Source organism: Anas platyrhynchos, chromosome 21 (genome assembly GCF_047663525.1).
Source record: "Anas platyrhynchos isolate ZD024472 breed Pekin duck chromosome 21, IASCAAS_PekinDuck_T2T, whole genome shotgun sequence".
NCBI lineage: Eukaryota > Metazoa > Chordata > Aves > Anseriformes > Anatidae > Anas > Anas platyrhynchos.
This window is the reverse complement of record NC_092607.1, coordinates 7,547,671-7,569,317: the sequence shown is the minus strand read 5'-3', so window position 1 is coordinate 7,569,317 and position 21,647 is coordinate 7,547,671. Positions and strand designations below refer to the sequence as shown.

General features: G+C 41.9%; 1 long non-coding RNA gene across 10 annotated transcripts in view; it reads right to left on the bottom strand.

The window, feature by feature from the left end:
• The window catches only part of LOC106014601 (uncharacterized), a 193,600-nt gene that overhangs the window by 35,775 nt on the left and 136,178 nt on the right, over window positions 1-21,647 (bottom strand). For 9 of the 10 annotated variants that reach the window (XR_011804434.1, XR_011804431.1, XR_005260549.2 and 6 more), the window contains one exon: window positions 15,378-15,483. This is a non-coding gene — a long non-coding RNA (uncharacterized lncRNA). Of the gene's footprint in view, window positions 1-1,960; window positions 2,092-15,377; window positions 15,484-21,647 lie in introns of those variants that run through there. The other variant, XR_005260550.2, reaches the window with a different exon arrangement.

Below are 21,647 nucleotides of genomic sequence, written 5' to 3'. Positions count from 1 at the left end.
AGATGAAATAGAGAACCATGGAAAATCTTGTAAACAAAAGGAAAGCAAGGGAACGCTTCAGGGGGTAGCTCAGTTCACCTACAGGTAGAAACCTGCTCTAGAAAAGTTCACCTGTCCTGGCTAATGGTACAGAGAGGGTAGATCCCTGCACACCTTAAAAACAAAGCAAAACAAGACAAGTCACAAAAAAAAAAAAAAATCAGTTACAAGGTGTCAGTAGGTGTCTGAATTCAGGCCCTAATTATCACTTCTCTGAAACTTCTTTTAAAGGTTCTTATTCCGAGCTGAATTTGTAACACTTGTACAGTTGACAAACACCTTTCGTACTTCATTCCAGTACCTCTAAATCAACCCCCCAGCCTGTTGCAAGAAGCAATCTGAAACCCAAAGCAGTAAAACAGCTGAGGAGCTGCAATTTGCAGGGGCAAGCCATGAATAGCTGCCAGCCCGAAATAACGTTCCCATTAGGGCCTCTACTGGGCAAACAGGCACAGGGAGAAGTCTGTGGGCTACTGAATTCACATACAGCGAACTTCAGCTTTCAGATGCTTGTGTAGCTCCTGTATATTTGAAGGCTGATATCTGATAATGGCAGCTGTGAAGTGCTCTCAGATACAGATCACCCTCCCTCTCGCAGCCCTAACAGGAAGATGTTTAGTATCCCCTCTCATCTCCCATTCAGCTGGGTTTTTAATACACACAAACCTCGTCCCGTTGCCAGGAAGGCAAAGAAAAGGTCAACAAACTCCTTTGCTGCAAGTTAGTTTGTCAAACTCCATTCTCGGCAGCATGACTTTACATGTTAATGCGAGTGTTTGCCGCTGTGTCAATAGCCCCTATTGTGTGCATTTGTAACACAAGATTTATGGTAAAGCTTGCAACATTTTTCAGGCATAATAAGCGTTTATTCAGCATCCCAGGACTATAAGCAGAGGCCTGACAAGTAATTATTGACACATTGTGCAGAAATAAAAGCGGTGGGCGAGCTGCTGTTGCGAATGGCAGCGTGGGTAGGGGGAAGGAGGGGCTGTGTCAAAGGAGTGACAGCCTTGGTGCCCAACATTGTCAAAGCCGACGTTGACTTGCACTGTTCTGTGTGCCTGACTGTATTTGTGCTCCCTGTCACTTGGGTGTGACATGCCAAAACATGAGGAGTGCTCCTTTTCTCATGCTAATGCTTTGTAATGACAGCTTTGTGATCCCCGGGCTGTGTTCGCGCTCAACAAGTCAAGGTGTGACAGGCAGCAGACCCCTCTGTCAGCGAGTGCTGTGCTGCCCTCATCACACACCACGCTCTCGGACTAAAACAGACCTAATGCCCGAGGGAGTAATAGCACCCCATTACCTCTGCTGAGCAAACACCTGAGGGTACTGATGCACCTGCACCTGTACGTGCAGCCCCGGGCAATGCGCTCCAGGGCTGCTGCCATGCCGGCTGCCGGCCTTACCTCAGCACAGAGCCCTGGGCCACCACGAGAGGAGAAGAGGAGGAATTGGAAAATCTACTCCCAGGCCGTCTTCTGTGAGCTGCTTCTCTCTTTGGGGTTCAAGCTTGCTTTCTCTGTTGCACAGGGAACATCTTGCTAGCTTCAGACCAAGCGTCGTGCCGCCACGCGGAGGGTTTGTGGTGGTTTCGTGTAACTGGTAAGCTCTGCGCAGGATTAATTCAGTCTCCGAACAGCCCAAGGTATCACCAGACAGGATTAGGGGGTATTAGCAAAGCCGTGTGAAGGAAGGTTGCATGACGCCTACATGTTATACTTGGCTGTAAGACTCCCAGCCACATTAGCACCAAGTTCATCCAAAAAAACAAAGCAGCCCTAAGACCGTGCTTTATGCGTGAAAGAAAGTGGGGCAGGAAGGGGCAAAGTTCAGGCTGCCTAGACTAAGCAACGAGTTGGCTTCATAGGATTTGGAGATTGCAAATGGGTTGGAGAAGCACATGAGCTTGGCTACTTACATGAAGTTTATCCAAATGATCCAAAACTCAATGATCAGCAAAACTGGGCTAGGACGCTTGCCAGAACAGGCTTTTTCACAAGATTTATGGTGCTTCCTGCTTCTTGTTCCCAGGCAGAACCAGGAAGTGAGCTGAGTATAAATGGAAAATATTTTTTAGAACAGTTATGAATCTCTTTTTCAAAGGTCAAAGAGGTTCACGGTAAAAGTTGTGTGTGAACTTTAAGGTCTTTTTTTTTTTAAATCAAAATTTTAGCCAACAGATTATTAATCTGAAACGCTATGGGTATTGATGAGAAGGACAAAAAGCAAGTTAACTACTATCCAAAATCAAAGCCATTGTCTCAGAAAGCTCTGGTTACTTCCTGCAAATATTTTTTATCCCCAGTGACACCAGTGGGGACTGAGAACCCACAACACTAGGCAGTCCATACACAGAAGGACAAGCTGCTCCATACAGCTTGGTCCAAAATTTCAGCACACTGGGCTTGGGTGGGGAGGGAGAGAGAGAGACTTGAAAAGCATCTTATGATCCAAATTCTGGCATCTCAGAGGTTGAGAGTTTCAAAGCTGCCTGTCACATCTGGAGACCATCGCTGTCTGCAGAGGTACCACCAGCTCACAAATGCACGGAGCTGCATTATGATCTTCTTCCTGATCTATCGCCCCACATGTCAGATGCAGCTGAACTACGATCTGCTGAGCAGCTGAGGCGGGGAGGGAAGCGCCATGGTACCGCACAGCAGGGGTGGTGATGCTCAAAGGACGCTGCTTGAAGGTACTTGCCCAGCTGCAACCCAGAGCTGAAGCCCAAGCCTAGCACAAAGCCCAGGGAAGCAGATAGCCCTTCCTGCCGCGTGATTTAACCCAGCACACAGTCCTGCACGTCCGAACTTACAGGAAGTTCAGGTGTCTGCACTCACAGCAAGCCTGAGGAACAGCCTTAGGAGCTTCACATACACGGCCTTGGGCTTTAATTGTGAAGAAAAAGAACGGCTCTGCCCGCACCCTTCAATGTGCACGTATGATTACATCAGCAAAGGCTACTCCAGAGAACCTGCAGCTTTTCATTCCCAAACTTTGCTTTACCCAACATCTTGAGATTTCTGTACAACTTGCTCAGCTGTGTTCTAGCACCGTATGCCTTACCCAGTCTCCTTGAAACGGGCAGGGTACGTGTGTTTGAAAGTGTTTTTTTGTTATCAAAGAGTTGATAAAGCCTGACTTATTTTTTTCCTGCGTTACCTCAGGTGATTCATTAGCTCCTAGGGAATTAAAATACCTGTGAAAACTTTGATTTAATCTGAGACTGGATTCAACTGGTTTGCACAAGAGCTGTATAAAGCTTCAGCCAGATTCACTGTATGAACAGCTCCAATAGAGAAATGATATTTAGAGATCAACATAAGCTCTCCATGTACTGGGGAGCCCGATTCCCTTCCTGGTGTCTGAGGGCTGACTTGAATTTTCTTCTGTTCTTTCTGTTCTCAGTCCTGACTAGAATTAGCTTAGGTACAATAGTCTTTCCCTGCAGATCTTATTATTCTTCTGACTTATCTTATCCAGCAATATGCCCTGATCTTTGAAAATAACAACTCGTGCTGAACTATTAACTGTACCTACCGTTTCCACTCCAGTACTTCCCTGCACTGAGAAATTCATTTAAGGGCTCCAGAAGGTCTGCACTAGCATTTGCACTTTTCATCTCTAGTTACTCTCTATTTTTAGGTTTAACCTGGTAGCCTTCATCATCAGGGAATCTGCGCTTCACAAGCAAAGCCTGAACAGGTAAGAGCCATTTCCCTCTCTCACCACTACTTGAGTTTCTCTTTTCTTTGTCCTTCTTAAGTCTGAATTACCTAGATACCTCTCAAATGCTGGAGATTTCAGGTGGGCCAGGGCTGCAGGCCCCAGACTCTTGATACCTGTAGATTTTCTTGGAGAAGAAATGAGAGTAATAAAGAGAAATTTGTATAAAACTCAACAGGAGCAATATCATCAAATAGAGCTCATCTGGCCAGGGCCCATCAAGATTCTGCAAGTCTCCAGCAACTGATCAATGTGCTGATATAAATCTGCTTCAGCCATTTGGAATTGCTCTATTAAATTGCCCTGTTACTAGATATTCATTTTACATTTCCAATAAGACCCAACTCCACAGCTAAACCTGCCTCAGCAATGCCTAGGGCAAAGCAGGTGCAGGAGGGGATGGGGCAGCACGGGGCACTGCTGGCACAGGGAGGGTTCGGTCTGGTTTCAAGAGCTCTAGCACAGCCTCTGGCTGCAGTTGGTTCATGGGGTATCAGGAGCCAACATTTTCTGTAAGCAGATGGAGGATATTTGCCACACAAACTGTGGTTTAATCAACAAAAGAAGACCTTTGATTTTGTCTGATCTATTTTCATTTAATTAACGCAAAGGTTCCAGGACAGGAGGGTGTTTTACTGTAAGTGTTGCTGGGAGAAATATTTTTGGCAAGGCTTGCATCGACGCTAAAGCAGGCTGGAAACTGAATGACAGGCTTCTGCGCTCGTGCTGTCACAAGCACTCATTTCACCAAGCTGCCTTGGGGCCAGCAGGAGATTCACAATTGCCAATTTTAATCAAAGGCATGACGTCCCAGAGGCACCTCCTGCCCATCCGCGGGGAGAGGTGCTGCCCAGCACGAGGACTTCCAGCACGTGGTGCCAAACATAAAGTCTGCCGCTTCCTTCTAGTGTGAAACCATTTGGAACACATCTCTGCTGCTCCCCCCGCACTTAAAGTGCTGATATTGATGGATGGGTAAGGTCCTGTCTGTGGCAGGCAGGAGATACACAACCGTACTGCTCGGTGAGGGTAAGCCTGTGATGTCCATGCAGTAGCGCTGATGTTTTAGCCCATTGTTCAGGGAGATCGCCTTTCAACAGGCTGACAGGGCGCAGCTGCTGAGCTACTGGAAGCAGCTCTGCTTCCTCTTGGCTATTGTGTCCGTGGGGAACAGCAGCAGGGTGAGCTGACATCGAGAGCCATGCAGAACCAAGGACCAGAAACATACGTATCCATTAAGAGAGATTTGCACAGAATTATGACAAATGTGTCCATCTATTGTCTGAGGCATCAGCAGAGCTGGCATGGTGAGAAGCGGGCAGACAGCTGCCTGCCACTGTTAGGGTGGGTGGGGGTAGAGATGCCTGCAGGGCTGCCCTACAAGGCTGGGGTGGAGAGAAGAGGAAGCAGAAGGGTGCGATTCCCGAGCTCTGGGCAGTTTTGGTCAGTAGCATGTATCACCGTTCATCTTCAGGAACCAGCGTTTTGCTGCCGATGGCTAAACTGCAGAAGAGATGGCCAAATACAAAGCCTAGGGAACACTACACTAGAAGTGTATTTAGTCCTCTCAAGCTTAGATGTCGGTTTAAGCCAATACGGATGTCATTTTTAACTCCAGCATACACAAATAGCATTGTTTGCTAATTATTAACATCAGCCTGCAGCTGAAAGCTCCCCTTTGGGTTTTGGTAGTGCCAAAAGTCACTATCTCCATCAACGAGCTCCCCTGGTATATACTGTAAAGCTATGCGTGCTAAGCAAAGCAAAACAAAACAAGCCTTTCCCTAACAGCTATTGCCTTTACAAGCAAGAGGAAAGTGCAAGAGGGCATGTGGAAGGTAAGAACATTTGCAAAGCCACGCAGCAGGAGGGGAATCAAGAACAAACACCAGGTTTCCCAAATCTGATGCACGTAGGTGTGCGCACACAGCTACAGAAGCACAAAGGCACATATGCTACAGGTATATACGTATATTCCTAGACAAAAGGTAAACCAAAATGAAATCAGAATTAAATTGGGTAATCATTGACATATTGAAATAATTTGCAAATCAATCTTAAGAAAATTCAATGGCTAGGTTAAACTAAAAAGAAATCCAGACAAATTATGATTAGGGATATTTTTAAAGTATCCTGACTTCATCTCTGCCTTGGAGTGACGCAAAATGCTTTGGTTAAGGCATTTTAATGCTTTGGCCTCATATTTAGTTATGTTTAGTCCTTTATTTCCCTTTTTTTTCTTTTTTTTCTTTTTTTCTTTTTCTTTTTTCCATTTCCTAATTTGAGTGGGTTTAGTTCCAAACTTCTTTGGATTAGGTTCACATTTGCCACTACCTCTTAGATTCTTTTTGCAATTTTCACAAAAAGACTGAAACCAGTTGATGGTTCACATTTCATATTTGAGAATGACAGGATCACCAAGGAAAATAACAATTCAACACATGCCAATTTACCGGCCCGAAAACCTTCTGGTCTAATCCAACAGGTCCTACCAGAGTTTTTTGTTTCGGGCACGAGCTGTCACGGTGATTGCTGAAGGAACTGGGAGCCCCGGGAACACGTTACTTAGCACTGAACGTCATCCAGCTTACAGGTAGGGACATTGGAGCCTCCACGCAGATCTCCACGAGCCCAAGACCAGCCTCAGCCAGCTGCAGGCAGAGGTCTATAACCCAACACAAACGGAGCCAGCACAGCCTGGCTCACCTCGCCTTTTCTGAGGGTGTCTGGAGAATAAGTTAGGCATGTAATCAATTGGTCCTAAGCCCTGTCTCACATTAGTGTATGATCATGATTTGAGCAATCATGGTATATGTAAGGAGAAGCAAGTATTTGTGTCAAAAGGAGGAAGATCAAGTGTCCAACCACAAATATCTAGTGAAGAAAGTGATATTCCAATTTCTTTACTAATGCACTGATTTCCTGAGTGGAGAAATCTATTTTGTCAGCCCCATAAGCAATTTTTGAAGCCCTACGCTGTTGGCAGGCCTCATTTCCCCCTTCCTCTTAATTACACCATACTGCAATTTAACAGTAATCAGCAAAAGCCCTTGCAGAAGGCAGCCATGTTCAGGGGAACTGAGGGGTTATAAACTTGCAATGACCAATGTTATCAACACCAAACATAATACATCTCAAGCTAGGAGCCTTCCAAGTCCTGCTGAGGTACGCTATTTTCCAGAAAACCTTATGATTTTGAAATGATCTTCTCAAACACTTATCTGGCATCTATTTACAAATATAAATAGTGCAAACAAAATAAAATGGTATTTGCAGTTAAAAGACAAGATCAAACTAACCCCGCTGTCATAGAATTGGTTTCCTCTTAGCAATTGGTATTTTTGTTTTCTTTAAATAAAATTATTCTAAAAATATTTCAGCATGTAACAGATCCCTGTTAAACAGGCCAGTCCAGTGAGTCTTGGACAGGGAAGCTGTACCAGACAAACCACTTTGGCTAATGCAATCTGGACAGATGAGTGGGTGGTCCATCTTTGGGTTGATCCAATTTCCATCGAGTTCAAAATAAGGGAAGGCAAACCAAGGACATCCCCCCGCATCATTATGCATTTACTTTATTCATCACAGTCCTCCCCCCTCATGCCTCTGTGGAAATATATATTAAATAGCCTAAGTTTTCCAACCATAATAATTCACTTGTAAACTTCTAGGAAATTCCATTAGTACAAGCTATCCTTTAATTTAGCTTCACAACATCTGGTGAACACAACAACAGTATCACTGGCAAAAAACTTTCAAGTTGAACTTCCAGCAGGTTTGTAGGGAAGATGGAGGGACGTTGTGGGAGAGCCAAACACTGATCAGCACACAGCACAAGTTGCATTTCACCCCAGGAATGCCAGGATGATTAAAACCACTTTATAGCATTTTGTCTCTAATTTATGACAGCTGATATAATTGGTAGCATGAGGAGGCAGCCTGAGTGGTCAAAAGGAGTACAAAGCCCTCTGTACAAAGGGCCAGTTTTACTCCCATTGAGATCATTGACAAAACTCTCCTTGTCTTCAGCAAAGCATAATTTAGATTCTAAGTCTTGCAGATCACATGGTTTGAAGGTTGCCATAATGCCTTCCTTTACATCCTTGGGCTCTTGAAAACACCCCCACGCAGATAATACATGGTGGGACCGGGCCCACTTCCCCTCCACCCTTAAGTAGTATTGCACAATTGTCCCAGTCCTGGCCTGCTGAGAACTGACAACGTCTGCATTAAATGCTTTTTCATAACAGCAATAATTTATTATAATTCATTAATGCTAACTTAACCCATACCAGCCTGAGGAATTCCCGAGTGCCGATCAGGTTTACATCTGATCCAGCCTCCCAGCTGCAAACAGAAAGCAGTTCTGAGCTCCGCACAGTTCCTTTAAAAAACACACTGAAATGATATAGAAATATGAATTAACGTTTCTCTGCTTATCTGTTCCTTCAGTGTTTGTTCGGTCTTCCTGGCTAGGACAGTTCCATATACATTTAAAATATCAATCTAATCTCCCCAAAGAGCTATTGATTTATCAGCTCCATCTCTGTGTCGCTATTGAATGTCTTCAGAAATCTGCCAAATATGTCTATCCTTTCCACTACTTCTCTCAGTCCTCTAGCCTCAATGTCAGCTCATCTATTGATCTGAAAGCAGTTCTGGTCTTCCAGTCTACTAGCTCTCTCTGCTCTTCATATTGCAGATGTGCTCATAATTGGCACAGAAAATTTAAGGGCAGTGCTAGCAGTCCCTCCCCAGCAGCATTCATCTTATCTGCTGAGTTCCTCTTGAATAAAACGTATGCAACGAGGCTGAAGTGAAGAGAATGGCCAAAGAGTTTAAATAAATAACCAAAATTAGGGGAATGAAAATGGAGAAAGTATGTTTTTCTCCTGTGTATATTCTTATTATTAATTTCAGTAAGTATTTTGAAGAGAATGCTGTATTTCCTGGGAATTCAGACTCTCCTACTATTCAAAAGAAGTTCGGAGCTTCACTCAGGCCACCCTGCACAATTCCAGCTCTATGTGCTACAGCTGCTCCCACCCGTTCTCCATTAGCCTGACCCAAGGAAATCTGTTGAGACATATTAATATTCATCCTTCTGTCTGCACACCACATTCGTAGATCAATTCTGAAAAGATGTTTCTGCCACAGTTCATGGAAAATACACAAAAAAATGCACTGAATAAATCGACAAATAAAGAGTTACCCATTCCACTACCAGTCAGCTGCTCTTTGTGAGTGCAATTAATCTATAATTAATGACTATTCCCTGCTTGTCAACATGTTTCAGTCACCTACTGCTTATCTAACAAACTTCTGCAAGAGCACAAAGCAGAAAGGGGAACTGTCACTTGCTTCCATTTGTACCACACGGTGAAGTCGGTGACATCTGGAAACTTGACAGGGCGGTACCACACACCAATCCCCAGCAGAGACAAGCTGCTCCCATTTACAGGACATTTTCCATATACTTACTTCTCCGTTGATAATGGATAAGTGATGCGAGGAACTGGCTGACAGGCAAAAAATAAAAAAAAAAAAAAAAAACTTAGCTCAAAATGGAATTTGGAAAGAGAGGTTAGTGTTCAGTACTTGGGTTTGTTAACAACACCAAGTGTTTTGAAACTTGAGTTCAGTGGACCAAATTTTTCAGCGATGGGATTTCCTATGAGCAAAAGCCATACGAAAGCAGACTTCACTTCAAGGAAGTGTTTCGTAAACTTACTAATCATTCTTCATGCAAATATGCAGAGCAACAAAAATCACTTGAATCATCTCAACAGTTATTTTACTAGAAAACATGCACTTTGGGAAATACCACCAGGTTGTGCAGGCCAAGCGTTGGTGCAACCACTGTGGTTACTTAACAATGGCAAAGACTTTACCACATCGTGTCTGTTTGGGAGACCAAATAAAACAAAAAAGTACCCGGAGCTGTTGAAAAAATGTTTACAACAAAACAATAAATTTAATTAAATTACAGAACAAAAACTTAGAAAAAAAATAGTCAACTTCTGTTTCTAAATTCCACTGAACAACTGCTTTTACTATACTGAAGTGTAAGACACTTGGGAATTAACTGTGAAATGCACTGTTGGTATTCAGTCTCATCTATGTATATTTAGGTTTTACTGATAAAAACATTGGCTAAGGATACTGTGTGCAGTTCTGTTTTTTCTTTTTCTTCTTTTCTTCAAACCAATGAAGTTATACTGATACAAATTTTAATGAAGACAGTAATACTTGTACAAAGACTGCCTTCTCCAGTGTAATTATGCCAGTATGAATGCAGAATTGAACACATCTTTAGAAAGCAACCTTACATAACTGTACTTGTAGAAGACTCAGGACTTAAAATATAACAGTGCGTTTAAAGCAATATGGTTTTCAGGCAAGGCTATAAGCTGTATTTATATTATGAGCTCTGTCTTCTGTAGAACTCCGGTGCTTCATTGGCTTATACACAGAGTTCTTTGCAGGATCAAGGTCTCCATAATTAGTTTATATACATAAACAGAAAGATGTTTGCACAGAATCTTGCACTCAGCTTCTTTACGCAAAAGGAAGCCACAGAGGTTTGACTGGTCCTAAATCATGTCTTAGCTCTGCTTTTCTTCAAATAATAATATATAGAAAAAAGGTGGGGGATGTGGTTGAAAAGGGAAGGAATTATAACAATATCAGCAAAAGCGAGCTTTGGATTAAAAGTAAAAGGTTTGGTAATTTTAACACACACACAACCCTCAAGACACTATGGGAAAATAACAAAGCAGAAGCTGTTCCTCAGGGTTTGCTGTTCAACAAAGCAGGTTTTTACTAAATACAGAGTTATAGGCAAGAGTATTTTGGTATCCAGGGAGGGTCTGATTTGGAAGGGAACCTCTGAGGGAGAACAGGAGGCACCCAGTTATTTCAGTGACCAGCTGCTCCTCTCTTCCTCCAGCAAGAAGCATAGTGCTAAAGTGGATCAGATTCAGGGCTGTTCTACCTGCTGACTGTCCAGTAAATAATCCAGCACCTAAATCAACCAAATAGCCGTGGTTTGATACCTACCTGATGCTGATATATGGTGCTGTGTGCCCGTATAAATCTGTGTGAAGCAGCAAGAAAGCAAGTTGTATCACAGGACTCAAATATTTGATGTACCCACATGCAACTCCTCTAGATCGCCAGATCAATTACTGCTCTGAAGCTACACACCAGCATCTGGAAAGAGCTCTGGATCTCTTCACAGATCAAACTGATCCACCATCATCATCTCTCCACCAAAATCCAAAGGGTTGATCCCTACAATCCATCGTGTAACTTGCATATAACCAACCCTATAAGTAGGAAAATCTGAATGACATTATTAAAAAAGAGATGTCTAGGAGATCAACATTTACATCACACAATGCAAGGAGAACAAGTGGTTAATGATTGAACTGCTCTGTCTTCTTTGATTATAAGTTATGGAAAGTAGAGAAGGAGCTCAGAAAACAAAAGCTTCTGTACATAAGCAAAACAGGAAAGAAAAACGAGCAATAGTAATCAAGGATTTCAGGCCCAGGGCCTGTCTGGAGCAATAGGATGTGTTGTGCTAAGCTTGTTAGAATCACTCCTGCAAAAATTTCCCTTTGATGGCTTATTTGCAACCCAGAATTATAGTTATGCATGTTCTAACCTTCTAAAACCACTTCCTTCAAAGGAGGACACATACAAGGGTCTGGAAAGTGACTTCTTAGGCAGAACAAAGGATGCTCAGAACCAATTTCACAAATTTCCTGTCCCTGCCTCACTTCCAGCTTCTCACAGTACACAACAAACATGCTCTCCTGTTCCTGCTGGGTGACAGAGAGGTGGGACACACACACTGGTGCCCATGGGGAGGGACAAGTGCTGGGTACACTCAACTACATACATGCCCAGGCCAAAACTCCGCGTTTGTGAAAAGGTTTCATTGAAGATGTTTCAATATTTGCTTTTTTACTGCAAGTGGTTTACGACACCCAGTTAGAAAATGGAAAATAACATTTTTCCCCCCCTTTCAGAGCATGCCTACCACCAGTCTGGCAAACACAGGGAGCAAGGCTGCCCACAGGAACCTCAGTCCTATTCCTGGTTCCCCTCTGACTGACTACAACTGTCCAGAGGCAGTCACAGGTAGAAGTGATGGCAGCGCAGCGATGCAGGAGGGCACACCTCTGCCCGGGCTGCCTGCCCAAACCCTCCTCCAGGGTGCCAAGACAGCATTGCTGCCTGCAGTGCCTGCACACCAGCATCACATCCCTTGAGGAAAGGCTGCCTGAAGCCCATATGACAGAGGACAGACTCAGAAGATGATACAGAAGCTTGTTAGAGAACTGAAATCTGAAGCCAGGTTGCCCAAGCCCAAAGTTTATATACGTTGTTGCATCATCTTTCCATTGCATTAGCTCAACTTCCATGAGTCACTTCACTTTTCTGTCTTGAGCCTGGCAACTGCAAAAAGGCAACGTGGTTCTTTGAGCTGTACAACTAGCAATAGGGGCACCTGCCCCTGTAAATGCTGAAGGTATCTTTGCATGGAACGTGCCTTTTTTTTTTTTTTTTTTTTATCTTCATGCGGATGCTAGGACTTGGTAAGAACATGCCCCAAGTGAGTTCCCCTGTTATTGTAAGGTAATGCAGCTAATGCTGCAAACCTGATTGGACATGAGACCAATCAATAGAGATAAGCAGAAGCAGCAGCCAGATTTGTTGAATAAATGAATTCTTGCAAGTTACTTGCTCAGCTGCTCCATCAATGACAAAACTCCCATCGATTTCAGTGGGAAGTAGGATCAGGCCCTGATTTCTGACACTGCAGATATCAGGAATCTGTTATATAACAGGTGATACAGAATTAATTTGAATTTTTATGAAAGGAAACCATTCTCTGCCCCCAAACTTCCATGGACTTCTGCTTTACAATTAATCATCTATATTATTACTTTCCCCCAAACTGTAAAGCAACAGAGCAGAATGGCAGTGCCAGCATTCCTGTTAAGATCTCACAGCCCTCATTAATAAACGTAATAAGGGCATTGGAGTATCTCAGGAGTGTACTAGGTTACAGATTTAGGCTTTCCTTTGGGTACAATTTTATGTTTTCGTTTCACACACAGAAGTAATGTACTTATTCCAGGATCCTATTTTTTCATTTCATTTTTAAGCACTCATTTATGCTCCTTTAGTGGTATCTGCAAACTGATAAACATAGGGCTGCCCACTTTATCCACCAAAAGAGAAAAGGAGGAATTAAAACCAGAATTAATCGATTCTCATAGTTTGAAGAATTACTCCTTCACCTTCCAGGTCAAGCATTTTTAGCCGCTAAAGGGATTTTGACTTGAGCCCTTCGACTGCTCCTTCCACAGAAGCACGAGGCCAACACAGACAATAGCTACAGGCTAAAACCAGCAAACAGCCACTTACCTTTGTAGATGTAGCTACGTAGGGGAGTAAGATATATCCCTGTTTAAAAGGGTGTAAAGCTAGAATAGTTAAAGTTTATTTAGCTTTCAACCTGTGCCAATGAAAACAAGTTGAGACTGTGAGTAATTGCATATCTTGCTGTAAGCAGAACAGCACATTTGGACAAAAAAGACTGTAAGAGAAGAGGTTAGTAGTCTACCTGCCCAGCCGATCATTAGCTGAATAAGAAGGGGACAAGTTAAAGCCATATAATCTTGTTAGGAGAGGAAAAGAGACCTCAGAGACAAAGTTCTAAGTCATAGTTCAGATTACAGCTTCACAAAGAGAGTCTTGAAAGCACTCTCCCTCCCATTTACAACCACTGAGGCCACTTCCCTCCCTCTTCCTGATGAAAAAGCATCTCTGGAGCAACTGCAGAAATTGACCCCCAGGAAGATCAAAGTTAATATATTCTTCAGCTGTCTAGCACAACGCAATGAACAGAGCAAACCTGCAGTTAACATGGAATCCCCAAACACCAGGACAGAGCAGATGCACAGGAATAACAGAGCACTGAAGGACCACGCAGTGTGTTGGATGGAAAAAACATGAGAACTCTTTTTGGGGGAGTCTTGTGTGATTAGTTAACCTTTCCTAAAAGGTTATTTCATATTATTGCATCAAATGCTGCAGCTGATGAAAAATAAGCTTAGGGTAGACATTCAAAAGAGCTCTGCACCAGCCAAATCATTCCTAAGCCTGTGGTAGAATCCCCATCAAAGTCACTGATTTTGGCTTAATATGACTACTACTAAAAATATTTTGACATTCAAAGGCACTTTAGAGATACCTAAACACTAGAGTCCTATATTTTGGTACTCATTTAAATCGTATTTGAAGCTTTCCCCGTTCTTTTTATTTATACTTTTATTTTTTAAAGTTACCAGATCTTGCTAGGAAAAAATCATCTGGAAGCAGTGTGAAATGTGAAGTAAATGGGGTAAAAAAACAGAGACCAGTAAGATACTTTTACTATCCCTGGGGCACAAGAAGATGTGTCCATCAGTGTTTGGATTAAAAATAACATTTTGAAGCAATATGAATAACCCAAAACCATCAAAATGCACTTACTTTAATTCATAGTTTTAATGCATTTATTTATTTCAATTAGACCACAATGGCTTCAGTTCATTACCTAGTTAATATAGTGAATTAGATAGTGTTAGTGCAGCAGTTAGCACCAGTGCTTTCTGATTTTCTAATAGCGTCCAAGATCTATTTGTCAGGAAAGTGGGGCTGCTTTCCCAGTGAGGTTTAGTAACAGCCTGACATGTTTGATGGGTCAGTTTTTGATTCTTTTCTTTCCCCTAGGAAGGGACCAACACTAAAAGCAATTCCGCTATTTCAGAGAAAGCAAATCCTTAAAGGATTAAGCATGATCAGTTAGTACTTTAAAAAACATCTGTTTTTGTCCACACAAAACAATATTCTAGTTAAAGTTTTGAACACATTGTATTCACTGCCTTTCCTCCAGCATGGACTGCTCTTTACAATACACTGGAAAGGTTTAATTCCAGAAAAGGTGTTAGCCTTTAGAGTTTGTAAATAGTTTCATCTAAGCTCATGTATTCCTCTGTACTGGAGGGGAAAACATACAAAAAGACAGGATTAAGTAAAATCTACACCTGTCTACATTGCAAGAATTCAAGGTGCTCTAAACAAGTACCTAAACAAAAATGCCTAAATCATGCAGATGCAAGACTTTCTGCAACAGCTACACTTAATGTATTTGGCTTTTTTTAGCTTCTGGAACTCCACATTTTGTTATCCTTGAAAATATCCAGTTTTCTTCTGAATGAAAGACATCTTTTGAGGAAAAAAAAAATCACAGTACAGATACAGTTCAGTGTGTAGAAATTGATATTAATCTACTTTCTTTAGTGACGGACAAAAATGGTACTCTCCACTAGGTACAAGAGGGTAAAAAAAGGTTTTACATAACATAGTCATGTATATAGTCAAGTAAATAGAATTTAGGCAAGAGCTTGAAAATGCTACAACAATCTCCGCATGGCTGAATTTACACATGTAGTCCATTAAACTTATTTCTTTAGACACCCTGTTCAGATGTTGTTTCCTTCTTTTAAAGTATTACACACTGAACACATGAACTGTTCCTTTGCATTTACCTTTCTCTGGGGTATGTGAAAACTTGCAGCAGGCTCAGAGTTCCTTGACAGAAGTCACAGATCTTTTCTCTTTGCTTGTTTCTCTTGATGATCATCTTCTTTTAGCCTGTGCAGAAATAGACAAAATGGAGTGGAAATAAAAAAAAGCTATCTGTAAGATACTTTGGAACATGAAAACAACATTAAAAATAACCTATAGATTATGTGTATAACCTATAGATTGCCAGGAGCTCTAGAGCGTGGTTGTGGGTTTTCTCTATATCATTCATTGTACAGCCTTGGGAAAGCCCACACCATTTCTATCCCTCATGTGCCAAATCATGAAGTCTCCCTTCCTCTGCTCCTACCTTTATACAACCTCACATCCACCTGCACTCATTTTGCCCTCTGAACTGAAGCAATGACCCATTTCTTGTGATTAAATTAGCGTAAGTAATAAGATATCATAGAGCTGATTGATTTCCCCAGCAATAGTTATTAACCAGCTCAATTCAGAGGAAAGCAGAGCTATTATTCTAAACATTGATTCCTGAACAGGATTGCCAGAGAGGGGTGTGCTCAGATGTACACAACAGGAATGCAAACATCTAGAGAACCAAAATACTCTGAGCTCTTCACTATGTTCGGTACCAGCTGCTTTCTAAGCCAGGAAGGTTTTCCTGTGTTTGACAGCATTAGATAGATTTTCTTCCAAGAAATAATCTAGAAGCTTTTTAGGATCTGCAACATGCTGTGGCAAAGAGCTGCATAGCTTAAATCTTTTTTGAAGAGCAAGTTTTATCTGCTTATTTGGAACTTTTCCACTTGCCAACATCATCTGAAGCCCCCTTGGCTGTTGTAAGGCAGATGGGACCTACTATGTGTAGGGGAAAAGCAAGTATATGAGGTGACTGAAAGAAATACATGGTATGGGCAACCATGGTGTTGTCACCTAAGAAGAGTAGGTGACACAAGAAAGCAGACCAGTAGAGAGCACATTAAAAATATATCACAGAAGTCAAAGGAAGTTCATAGAGCCAGTGAACAAAGCAGTCATACATGCGAGCTATTAGAAACACTAAATAGCAACAAATAGTCCCACTGTAGTTCAATTATACTGCCATCAGTCTCAGTTCTGGTCCAAATAGCTCTCTCTTCTTCTAGAATTCAAAATGAGATGTATTACACTCTAAAGAATCTGAGTAAGTGTATGTGTGCCTATGGGACTTTTTCAAGTCACTTATTTGTCTGAATGCCATTGATTTTTCTCCTAATTGTTATTCACTATGCTAATTTCCCTCACAAATCTCACATGCTATTGATCAAAAAGTAATAAACTCTCCAGCAAACAAAACAAGCATTATTGCAATGTTGGGAAAACATCATTTAATATCAATACCATATTTACAATTATCTTTAACCCAAATTTCACCCGCAATGCAATGCATAATCAAAATCAGAGAGCTGCAGTCAAAAGGGTAGTATTAAAAGACTCCCACTAGGCGATTTTCTAGTAGATTATAAGAAGAAAGGCTGAAACAGGACAATCTCAACAGTTTAAGATATACAGTTAATGCTATAAATAAGCACTGCTGAATAAAGTATAGCCTCCCCTGCCTGTCTCCTTTCTTCTGTTATTTGGAGACAGTCACCATGAAGATAAAACAGAAGTAAGGGCAGCATCGGTACTGGTGCCAAAATAACCTATGGAGGATCATGACTCATATAAATTGTGGTTTCTACATTTCATTTTGTTTTTTGATAAGGACACACTGGATTTAATCCAGTTTCCAGTACATGTCTGCTGATTTTCCTCATCTTGATTGGTAATCGTAGTAGTAACTAAGTGGTAGCAATTTATGATCGTTGCAATCTGAATAAATCCTCTTCCAAACAAATCCCCCAAACCATCATTCATCCTTTTACCCCCATAATTTTCTGAATTTTGCCTTTAATTTCTTATTTTATTCATGCTAGTTTGAAAATTCCTGCTGCTTTCCTTCTCTACCATACTACCAATTCAAATTCTAAGCAAGTTGCTGCAAAGTCAATGGACTCAACCTGGTGAAAATAACTACAGGAGAGATCAAGTCCCACAGGGGTCCAGAGAACTATCCCAAACTTGGGCATTTAAGTCAGATTTTCATTAACCCAAATAGGAGGCATTCAGCTCTTCTTTTGTTTCCTTTATCACCAAAGTATTTCTTGGTAGAAAATCAACTTAAGCTCACTGTGTACATTTTTGACAAATTCAGATGGGAACTTCACCCCACACTGGATATTGTGAATTGGGTTTGATTGCTGAGTGCAGACAGAAAGGCATCACTGGAAGCACATATATAACAAACCTTAAGGGTTGGAGGGTAAGGCAGCTAGACAAGAGCAAGCACATGCAACTGGATGCCAGGACCACGATGCATAGTTGTGGGGAACTCAAAAGCTGATTGAAATCCCAGAAGGTATCTTTATTTGGCACCATGGCTCATCTTTATTTAAATATGAGCATAGTCTCTGATATTTGGGTCTGAATCTTCTAAATTCACGGGGTTTGGATCTAACGTTCCAGCTCAGTCCTGCTCTAAGGGACTCTAAGGTTCCTAGTTATTTTCCTACAGCTTTCTCTTCCTGCCCTCTCTGGACAGTTTAAAATCTATCTTATACCAGTCCAAGCACACTCAGACTCAAAGATATTATTTCCAAGTTGCATATTTCCAAGAGCTACATGTCACAGAACGTGATGAACACAGAAATCTGTAGCGTGGGTGGATTTGTGAAAGAAGAGCTTTTGAGTGTGGCCTGCCATTCAACTCTGCACCTGGCAAAGAGCGAAAACAATCCGAGCAAGCCAACTAAAACAAAACAAAAAGCAGGAATGGAATCAGCAATCTCAGGGCAACTATTGCCACAACCCTCCTAAAGTTTCACGAATCCCACATTCCCCCCGGCCGCAGGAGCAGCCAGGTTTCTGTCACTAACCAAAGCCACCAGCGTGTGAGTGGCCACCTCCACGGGGAGGATCACTGAGGTAACGGGCCCGCGCCCTCGCTGGGGTAAAATGGCACCGCGCCAGTCACGACATACCAGCTACGATCCAGTCCACGGTTTTTTGCATCTTCACAGGCCGAGAAGGAATTATTTTTGTCTCTGCAATTATTTCTGACTAATTTCTGCCACAATACCTCTTTGCATCCAGCTCACCGTTGGGAGAAGTAAATGATTTCTCTGGTGATATCGAGCTAAGGTGCCAATCCAAACAGAGGTTACTAATGCAGCGCTGAAAAATCTCTCTAATTAATTTCATAATATTTGAAATTCACATTCTGCTCCCCACACACCCACTTCACTAGTATTTTGAAATTAAGTCAATTTTTGGAACAATCTGCAAATAACGATATTAATAACACTCAGTAAATTGATGGCACACCCTTCCTTGGATGGCTATGTTCACTCCTCACTCCATTTCAAAACCAGATGTAGCGGAAATAAGCAGCCTAAGAATGGACAAGGAAAGGTTTTACGTTCAGGGAAAGACTTCCATATGACATTGGCAAAAAGATTTGATTTAGTGAGAAGATCAGGAAGAGTGAGCAGCAGAGCACAGCGCATGTGTTCTTTTTTACCCTTATAACACAGAAACAAAGGAACATCAGGTAAAGATGAATGAAAACAAATTCAAAACCAATAAAAAGAAATTATTTTTCCTATGCAGTCCATGACCAAGTTATGGAGCTGATTGCCTCATATGAAATATCACTGAGATAAGTATTTATAAAGATCCAAAAGGGATTAGTCATTGGCACTGATAATCAAAACAATAAGTTACAACAAAAAGATAAAAATATGGTTGGGTACATGCCAAGTATTAACTGCCTGAGATAAAAATACCTCATGTGCAAAATGCAATTCCACTGTTACGGGGTATCGTGTAGGGTTCCTTCTGAAGTATCCTGGATGGCTACTGCTGGAAGCAGGATATTGGACGAGAAGGCTTATGGATCAAATTTGCTGAGGCAACTCGCAATTTCTTATTTACCGATTCAGAGGGCGATAGGTGAAATAGTGTGGTGGTGCCAGCCAGGCGGTCACTAAAACGTGTACACTAGGATCCTTTTCAGCAAAGATGTCAACAAGTAAGCTTTAGACACTCACCTGTGAATGAAGAACTCCTTTTTAACCATCACAAAAAAAAAAAAAAAAAAAAAAAAAAAAAAAAAGTAGTCTTATCATGAGGAAGCTGAGGAAGGAATGTGCTGCTGCTACTCAAACCCTGTCCAGCACAGACAAACACAAGATTTCTGGCTCCTGGCACCTTTTGTGTACACTAAAATAAATAAGAATTTGTAGCTGTTTACCTAGGGAGTGCACAAAGCCTACACACATCCTCCTTCCACCCAGCACAACACCCGTATTTCTGGTTCTCAAATTCATTTCCAGGAAAAGTGTGCCAAAAGAAGGAAAAAATAAAGATGGGCTGCAAACAGTTTTCATGTCCTGGAGAAAACAGAGGATAGAAATATATATATATATTTATATCAAAACAGCTTTGCTGTGCAGCAAAGGACATTCTGCATTTTTTCCTTACGAGTTGCAGACAAGACAATGCATAACCTGGTGGGCAGAGCATTTTCCAAGGATACAGACACTTAGGGCCATCTCTTTGTTCTGCCTGACTCAATATCCAATCAATTAGGCTATTATCTCTCTCTCATTTGGATTAAAAAATCCACCTTACTCGAGATACCTTTTCTGAGAAAAATGTCATCAAAAACACTAGCTCATGGAAAAAGCTTGAAATTCAATGAACTACTTGATTTCAAAACCAAGACTCTCCCTTTACCAGATGCCAACTAGCTTTAACAAGGACAAAAGCTCTGAAACACCCCACAGTTTGCTTTTCTTCCTGCACCAAATCCAGACACCAGAGAACACCCTAACCATTCAGTGTGACAACTTTTTCATAGCTTAACACATCTTCACTAGGGCTCTTTACAAATTGCACAGGCTGTTGGTCGTGGTCAGCAACAACAACAACAAAGTGTAACCACCCAAGGCAGTGAAAGCACGACCACATCTGCCAAGAAGTGCTCACAAAACTCATCCCGAGATCTGTAGTTACAAAATTACACAAGTCCTTTTTGCTTTTCCAGCTGTGGAGACAGCTCAGTGCAGTGGAAAGGCAACTTAACGTATCGGTCATCTGCTTGAGCAGCCTTTGCTAGGTACAGGCTCAGTTTATGAATCTTCCTAAGCAATCACAGATCCTTCCTACAAGCTATTATTTGCTGAACGGTTCATAAACAAACATGGTCTGGACGAAAACAGTTTGTGGTAACTTTTCATTTAAACAACCACGTTGTGTGTTCAGCCACTGAGGGTCATCCTGAAAGCCAGGTTTTGCTCAGCCATGCTATCACCTAGTCACAGATAGCAACGTAAATCTCAGCGTAGACAGCACTCCCCTGTTTTTCTCAGCAGCACCGAGGCAAGGCAGGCCTTTCTGCAGCACAGACCTCCTCATGTGAGCAGCTAGGGCTGAGCTGAGCGCACGCTGGCTCTTCCTGTTTTTGCTGTCAGTAAGACACAAGTTCTCTTTTTTTTTTCCAAAGCAACTCCCAGCATCATCACACTATAGTTAACAATGTATGATATTTAAGTCATGTTTTGTGCATTTAGCACATTTGGTAAAATAAAAAAATGGAGAAGCTCCAAAGCTTATAAATTCATGACAAATTAGCATGGAAGAATTTTTAGGGCTACGCTCAGAACCATATTGGAGAAGAGACTGGGAAGAATTGGAGAACAGATTATGGAGAAAAGACCGAGAAGACTGTGACACCAATCTCTTTCAAAGAAGTCCCTGATAGGTTAAGGTGAAACACAGGAGACATCTGGCTTGTCTACCTAAAGGAACATGAACTGACAACTCTCACCACCCAGGACTGTACCGTCTCCTATGTTACTCGGTGTTTAGCATAGTTAAGTTCTCAGTCTTTCTTGTAGCATCTTGCATCCTGGCATCAACAAATATTCTACGTAACAAGAACAGCAGTCCAGGTATCCCACTTACAAGGTAAGCATCCTAAGCTTATTTTAGAGAATGAGTTTTGCCCTCCCTATAAATAAAATCCAAGTGCCAGTAAGTGAGACGCACAGCATTTTCCACCAAGCAGTGGCTGAAGCATCCTCCCATGAGAAAACATTGCTTTCCCTGAAGCAGAGGAAGAAATCTAACATGCATCTTACATATCCATTGTTAGGAAGGCCTCTCCCACCAAAAACCTCTCCCTTCCA